The sequence below is a fragment of the Schistocerca serialis genome, chromosome 7 (assembly GCF_023864345.2).
Source record: "Schistocerca serialis cubense isolate TAMUIC-IGC-003099 chromosome 7, iqSchSeri2.2, whole genome shotgun sequence".
Classification (NCBI taxonomy): Eukaryota; Metazoa; Arthropoda; class Insecta; order Orthoptera; family Acrididae; genus Schistocerca; species Schistocerca serialis.
Window position 1 is genome coordinate 89347400 of NC_064644.1, and position 6000 is coordinate 89353399.

The window sequence follows — 6000 nt, forward strand, 5'->3', positions numbered from 1 at the left end:
TTTCTCCTGTTATCTTCTGTATATTTGTTGTATTGGGTATGGATATTTCGATTAGTTGTGTGAATTTCATCTTTTTATTGGTGAGTATGATGTCAGGTTTGTTATGTGGTGTTGTTTTATCTGTTATAATTGTTCTGTTCCAGTATAATATGTATTCATCATTCTCTAGTACATTTTGTGGTGCATACTTGTATGTGGGAACGTGTTGTTTTATTAGTTTATGTTGTATGGCAAGTTGTTGATGTATTATTTTTGATACATTGTCATGTCTTCTGGGGTATTCTGTACTTGCTAGTATTGTACATCCGCTTGTGATGTGATCTACTGTTTCTATTTGTTGATTGCAAAGTCCGCATTTATCTGTTGTGGTATTGGGATCATTAATAATATGCTTGCTGTAATATCTGGTGTTTATTGTTTGATCCTGTATTGCAATCATGAATCCTTCCGTCTCATTGTATATATTGCCTTTTCTTAGCCATGTGTTGGATGCGTCTTGATCGATGTGTGGCTGTGTTAGGTGATACGGGTGCTTGCCATGTAGTGTTATCTTTTTCCAATTTACTTTCTTCGTATCTGTTGATGTTGTGTGATCTAAAGGGTTGTAGAAGTGGTTATGAAATTGCAATGGTGTAGCCAATGTATTTATATGAGTGATTGCTTTGTGTATTTTGCTAGTTTCTGCTCGTTCTAGAAAGAATTTTCTTAAATTGTCTACCTGTCCATAATGTAGGTTTCTTATGTCGATAAATCCCCTTTCTCCTTCCTTTCTGCTTAATGTGAATCTTTCTGTTGCTGAATGTATGTGATGTATTCTATATTTGTTATTGTTATTAAGCTTTGTTTTCGTAACCCACTGCAAAGCCCATGGCGACTTTGGTATTTTTTCTATTGTATGTTCTTCCATAAGTGGGGTCAGATATCTGAAAATGAAAAATTATTTAGATTTTACAATAACAGAACAGAGCTGACACCCACACAAAATATAAATAAGCACATAATTAGATGAACGGATTTTCACTGAATAACATTTTAAGTTGAAAAGTTAGCTGTAACGAAGGAGATAAATACAGTTGTTTATGACACTATTAGTTATGCAAAAGAAACAAAACAAAACAAATGCTGGCCGGAGTGGCCATACTGTTCTAGGCGCTACAATATGGATCCTAGCGACCGCTACGGTCGCAGGTTAGAATTCTGCCTCGGGCATGGATGTGTGTGATGTCCTTAGTTTAGTAAGGTTTAATTAGTTCTAAGTTCTAGGCGACTGATGATTTCAGAAGTTAAGTTGCATAGTGCTCAGAGCCATTTGAACCATTTTTGAACAAAACAATTAAGGTAAACATGTTCTATTTCCTCCCTTACAAATATTGCTTGATGTGTTTGTATGTATATATTTTCGCTAAAAATAAATGTCAGTGTTCCGTAATGGCGAACGTACCCAAAGTGCAGTAAAAATAATTTGTGAGAGTAGTTAAAAGTTTGACCACTTACAAAATTAAATGTAATATGGTGTCTGTAGGTCCATTTGGCTTAATGAAAAAGCAAGAGAAGCAGCAAAAACAGTAATTTAAACTGGCAACTTAATAATGGTTACAAGTTTGTGAAATACGAAATGTGATTTATTAATCTCATTGCATATCATTTTTCAAATAATTTCATTCGATGTATAGGAGACATGTCGAGTTTTACAATGAGAATATTTTAAGAGAAATATGACATTGCTGAGCATAGCTTCACAAATACTTATTATGATTTTCAATAACCAAAAATAGCATAATTCTCTTGTTAAAACTGTGAAACTGTCCTCAATGAATTCGTTAACAGAAAAACAGCACTTTTCTACCAGAAGACGAAAGAGCAATCTTTCCAGTGAACCAAATTGCATGTTGAATATATTGTAAATTTTAACCTCATATACCCTGATGTTAGGACATAGAATTTCGAATAGTATGGTGGAAGTTGGAATGATCTCTGTGGTGAGTTTTGTAGTTGCGGTGTAAGTGGAATCTCTCAGATGTGTTTTTGTATAAGAAAATTAGCATCTCATATATGAAAGGAAGATATGGATAATATTTTTAAAATTTTTACAGTGATTTGGAGGATTCCCATTGATTGACAACATATATTTTCTAATCATTTTCTTTTGTGGTATTTGCGTAACTGAGACATATGCTGAATTCCCATGGAGGATTATGCCACAATGAATAATCGACTCAAAGTAGATCTCATAGACTATCTACCTGGTGTTTGTGCTACCTGACAAAATATACAGCGAAATTGTTAAGTTGTTTCATTTATTTGCTAAGTGGTCAATATGTACCTTCGAATTTAAATTTTATCAAGGTTCAGGCTCACAAACTTTACATGGTTTGCTTCTGTGAGATCCTGATGATTAGAAGTTATTTTTATTTCACCACATTGTAATTATTTAGTTTCAGATTGCATCAATATAACTTTAGTTAAATTTAGTTTTAGTCCACCTTGATGGAAACATGAGACAGGTTTTTTAAAGTGTTTTTGAGATTTTATTTGAAAGCTCTTCTGATTTTAAACATTTCCGCTGGCCACCAAACTCCCCAGATAAGAACATTATTGAGCATATCTGGGATGCCTTGCAACGTACTGTTAATAAGAGATCTCCAACCCATCGTTCTCTTACGGATTTATTGACAGCCCTGCAGGATTCATGGTGTCAGTTCCCTCCAGCAATACTTCAGACATTAGTCGAGCCATGTTATATCGTGTTGCAGCACTTCTGCATGCTCGCAGGGGTCCTACTTGATATTAGGCAGGTGTACAACTTTCTTTGCCGATTCAGTGTACATTTTACACTCGTTGCATTGTAACTCCTGTTAGCTTAATTTTCTGTTGGTCCTGGACTTTCTTCATAGAAAGATTTTCATCCTAAAGTTATGTGCGATGCTTTGATACATTTTAGTAGTCCCTAATTAAGCTTAGCATCTGAGATTGCTTGTATGTTAAACAAGAAGTATCAGTGACGATTCCTAAATATCTCTGCACTTTTGTCACTAGGAGATATGATGGGGATATTGGTACAGCCCACAGTGCCTAAAATACAAGGAAAACGCTATATTTGATAAAAACCATGCTGCGTTTTCGTCATGTTATTTTTTCTCCATATGTATTTTGATGAAATCTTTCTTTGGTCAGGCAACGCAGGCTGATACCTTTGGGACAACTCTGCAAGCTGTGGCCACATCTGTTTGAACAAATCGCCAGCTGTCATCTGTAGCACAAAATCTTAATGTTAAATATAGCATGCATGTTGGAGTCGGTGGCTGGTTTCTTCTCAGCAGTTTTGTACTTCCTCAACCTTAGTTCTAACTGCTACACAGTTTTTTTTTTCAAGCATAAATAATTTCTCACTTAATTTTGAGAATAAGTTCACCCTTTGTAGTCCTAAGCAGACACATCAGTGTACTCAGATATATATAAAATAAACAAAAGTAAACAATATGCTGTTATTTACATCGTGTAAGTTCCTAGCACACAGAATGCTGCTTACCACAGTGGTCCAGTATGCTCGGAAAATGGAAAGAATTATGTGTTTTCAGAATGTAGCATTGTCATAATTATCTTTATGGCCAATACAACACAAAAAGTAGTGTCAAATGGAAAAAAGTTCCTGGAATTAAACTGGATATGAACTTGAGTTCCTTCATACGAGAAACCAAAACACAAGCTCTGAGGTATCGGTGTATGGAAGTTTGGGTCTTGCCATGAGTTGTGCTCAGATACCCAAATGCTATGCAACCAATCTTGATAAGCGGGAAATCCGGATTCGAGTTCTGGACTGGGACAAATTTTCATTATCGTCATTCCATTAACACTTGTAGGAATTATACCTGATGTACCGGTATAACAACTTGCTAAACAAGTTATGTATACGTGCTTATTTCTCAATTATTCATCAGTACTCATGCAGTTGCCATAGCAGTTTATTCATGTCTTCAGTAGTTTAAAAAAATAATCCTCATTGTATAGTTACTACTACTAGAACTGAGAGGAAGCATATTTATAATGTGACGTTCAATCATTATTGGCTGTTGTCAATATCAATTTTCCTTTCTTACTCTGCTGCTGAGTGTATATAAAATACGACGAAATTAATCACATAAGTTGCGAGATATCTCCATGAATTGTTATGATATTAATTTTTATCTGCACTCATATGTACAAAACTGATAAGTCCCTTAACCTAACCTTAGAGATGGAAAAACTATTTCGAGCTTCAGCAGTGTGGGAATAGCATATGTGTTAATAACAACTTCTTTATTATTTCAGTTTGTATTTGCACAACACAGAAGTATTGTTTTGTAATGTCACTTATTTAAACTGATGATCACATTTGAACCTGACTCTGATCTGCAAATATTCGCCAGTCAAAGTTGACTCTACTTCACCAAGATATAATATCGAATTAAAGTTTATACAATGCAGATTTCAGAGTTAAGCTTGAGCTGATTTAATTTTCTGCATTAATCTGTTCTAACAGTTCAAATGCCTTATACAATCTGCCCTAAATCCGACTGAACCTGTGGTACATTCCTTGGCATTAAGATTTTGTTTTGTTGTTGCCTTATGCGAACGAGCTGTCATAAATGTTACTGTACAATAACTTAATCAGGGATAATCTTGGGTAGCTTAATAGCACTGTGTTTTAGTTGTCTGATGGCAGTAATTATGAAGATTAAACAGCAGTTAGACGTTATGTAGCTGACCCTACATAAGTTTATGTTTTCTTTGGTACAATGAGTGTTTCAGTTGTTATTTCTGATTATGGCCAAGTGGCAGACATTGTAAACTCTTATATTGTTGCTGGTTGCCAATTATAGGGTAAGAGTGAATTGTTCCAAATTTGACACTTTTCTGTTATTGTTAACAGGGTGATCGGTTTTGTCTATCACATAATTATAATTAATTGAATTGTTAAATCAAATAAACTCTTCTAACAAATCATATGAACATAATATTTTGTAAATAATTTTCTTTCGCTAATAAAGTTATATTTCATGTACATTGTCCCCTTATATCACAAATAAACTTTGTAACATGAATAATTTTACCTTAAAAGCAACATTTAAAATAGATAATGCAATCACTGCTAAATAATTCTAAATTAAGACTATGTGCTAAAGCAAACAGAGTTAGAAATCGCTTAGCTACTTTGTTTGATGAAACATAGTTCCTTAATAGAATATTTTAAGAGGAACCTGCAAGTCAAAATACACAACTTGAAACATCATTAAATGACTTACAGCAAAGCAAAAAGAGGTGATATTAGATTTTGATTAAACTTTTTATTAAATAACTTGAGTCACTCACCATTTGGTACATAACCATTTGATATAATCTAACTACCACAGTACAACTACAAAAAAAGCAGCTCACAAAATTCAAAGAAAAACAAAATATCTGTTATGCAGCATTGCATGGATTTAGGAAAGATAAATCTAAAAAATGACAGTAGTGAGTGAAAGATAATAATATTATTGGGGAGGAGTGAAAACTATACTTTTGCTTGTACTTTCTTAAAACCCTTTGGCAATGCTCGTATTTCTGCTTTATGCAGCCCTCATGATTTTTGTGGATTTTCTTGTTTCTGTTATGCTCTAGAAGCAGGCGGAAACCGACACCTGATATTGGCATTAATAAAAGAGGTAGTCATTGCAACTAGCCCTGAATGGAAATGGCGCAACAGATAATTGGGGGAGGGGTACTTGAGAACGCTGCCTAGAAAACAGACCATGTCCTATTTTGCACATTACTAAGCAAGGGGCTGAAGGACTCACATGCTGATGTGTGGGTCCTTCGATTCTATACTTTTTTATTTATAACTCTTTTTCTTCAATAAATGAATGCTCTTTACATTGACTTCATTGTGATTTCAGGGTATGTTAAAGATTGATGATCATTGATAACCTATTTATTTTAAACATAAATGTTCCACTTTATGGCAATTACAGTAATTTTTCC